Raw genomic sequence first — 2,798 nt, 5'->3', positions numbered from 1 at the left:
ACAAAAAATAAAATATTACATAAATACAAGAAGTATGTCATGATTGCATAATATACAGCTTATATTTATACACATTTATATGTTATATGTTATTTTTTTGCATTGTACATTACATTTAACCTCTGTTTTTAATTCTTATTCCTAATATTTTCTTTATTGTGCTCAGGCCCTTAGTCGCTGAATATTGTATTTGGCTTTGGCGCCTTCACAGTCCCCAGATACGTTCAGATTCTCGAGCCTACCGAGACCACCCGTTAGTAGCTCCGCCCACTCCCGGTTCACCCTACCCTCACCCGCCGAGTGAGAAATCTGAACGCACCCCTACGGGGGGACTCCACTATTCGAAAATCTAACCTAACCCACACACATACATAGGTTTGGATTGAACCTCGCTTTGCGTTGGAAGTTACTTTCCATATAAAGCGAAGTTCAATCCAAACCTATGTATGTGTCTAAAATCGATTCTATATATGTGGTAAGTTTTTAAAAACTTAAAAAATTAAAAAAAGTAAGTTCTTATGTTTATGTTGTAAGTGTGTAGGCAGGGGTGGGGCTGCGTAAGGGGGGCTGCGCAGGAGGGGCTGCGCCTCCCTGCGAGGAGAAGGGCTTCGCCCTTTCCCCCGCACCCCCGGGTAAAAATATAAAAACTAAATTGAGGTTTTTAATTTGTACATTTTTATATTTCTTTTGTGATTTTTATTTTGTAACTTTTTTGTATTTACAATATTTTAAATATTTTAATAAGTGCTTAAAAAAATCTTTTAGCTAATATCAGGATAAATAATGCGAAATGATCTTATTAATTCACTGAACAGGTCCAAATTATTTTTTTTGCTTCACGCCGCCACAAATATTCACAAAGATGATAATCTAAATGTTTATTTTTTTTTAAATTTGTTTTTTATTTCTCGAAGTTGGGATTACGGTCGTTTTATTTATTCCATCAAACACTATTTTTGTGCAAACTTTCAGATTGATCGAAAAAAGAAGTCATTCTGAAATACATCTAAAATCGATTTTAATCGATATCGTTTTTATTTTTTTTTTTTAATTTGTTTTTTATTTGCCGAAGTGGAGACTACGCGCGTTTTGTTTGTCCCATCGAACACTATTTTTGTGCAAAATTTCAGATCGATCGGGAGCAGGGGTCATTCGGAAGTACACCCTTTTTTCCGTCCATTAAAACAACAATTTGCTTTTCTAGGCATAATTCCAAAAATGTCTTTGTTTTATCTTCTCCTCAATTCATACCTTTTCTGCAAAACATTTTGATTAGAGAGACTAAAAGATTATAAGTTTATAATCTTAACCTATATTTTTTAATCAACATATAACTTTAAAATACGTTTCATGCGTTTACATCCTTATTTGTATCACTTGATACGCGTATCAATTTAGTAAATACTGCAGTAAATACAGCAGTAAATACTGTAATTGGTCAATTTATCGAAATCTACTACAGTTAGTTAGTGCGGCGCCCGTTGGCAGAACTTACTCCTAGAGAATACCAGAGAGAAATCTGAGAGCGGCCATCCTATTGTAATTTTTTACGACGGTTTCAGCCGCTGGTATTAGCCGTATTTCCACAAAAGTGGAACTCAAAGGCCGTTATACATTAAACGCAAGTAACAGATCTCGTGGAATTGACCAATTGCAGAGTCAAATCAGCCAATCGACCAACGTGATTGATCAGTTCCACGAGACCTGCGACTTGAGTTTCATGGAGAACGGCCTTTGAGTTCCACTTTTGTGGAAATACGGCTAAAACCAGCGGTTGAAACCGTCGTACGAAACTACAATGGCATGGCCGCTCTCAGGCTTCTCTCTGAGAATACCATCTCTCTTACCTTTAGCTCCCGGAGCTACGAAACGATTAATTGACGCCGACTGTACGATATTCCTGTTTGATAAGCTCGTATCAAGTTGATCCAATAGCGTTTACATCGTGCGTACTAAAATATTTAGTACAAATTTGGTACGAATATAATACTTGATACGCGTATCAATTGCACGATGTAAACTAAGCCAATAGCAAGTGGCGCAAATTTATTTCGCCGAACGGTAATTCAGTTCTCGCAGAATCGACTAGTCACGTAGTTCGATCGACTCGAACGAATCGATGACGATCAGGACCTTAGGCCTGTTCTACAATACAATCGTAAGCTGTAAGTCGCAAGAAATAGAGCAATCACAGATAAAGAACAGAAGAATAATCGATTGTGATTGGTCAATTTCTTACGACTTACGGCTTACGACTGTATTGTAGAACAGGTCTTAATTCTTGAAAAAGAGTGCGTTCAGACAACTCAACAGTTCCACAACGGTTTAGAAATAATCACTTCTGACTGGATCATACTTTTGGAATCGCTGCAGATTTTGAAAATTAGTTCCATCATAAGTGATGATCTCTCAACCGTTGAATTCTCTGAACGTAAGTTCTCTGAACCAAACTTTTGTATACAAAACTCTACTGTTAAGGGTACGATCCCATGCACTGTTATTTTTCGCGTAACGCGTAACCAATCAGAGAAATTACGTGTTTTATAGTGCAGCCGACGTCAATGAATCGTTTTGTTGACGCGGGGAGCTAGGGGTAAGAGGGACGGTATTCCCTAGCAGTAAATACTGTAATTGGTCAATTTATCAAAATCTGCTACAGTTAGTTACTGCGGCGCCCGTTGGCAATACTTAGCCTAGAGGTTTGTTTTATTTCTCTGCACTACTTGCACGAGTTCAAGAAGTGAACTGAAACGTTCTTTTTGACGGAAATGATGTCATGTTTGCTGTTTTTTTTTTTT

This window comes from Pseudomyrmex gracilis, unplaced genomic scaffold, assembly GCF_002006095.1.
Source record: "Pseudomyrmex gracilis isolate BER0280 unplaced genomic scaffold, ASM200609v1 scaffold_2780, whole genome shotgun sequence".
NCBI classification, from domain to species: domain Eukaryota; kingdom Metazoa; phylum Arthropoda; class Insecta; order Hymenoptera; family Formicidae; genus Pseudomyrmex; species Pseudomyrmex gracilis.
This window is presented reverse-complemented; position numbering follows the sequence as displayed.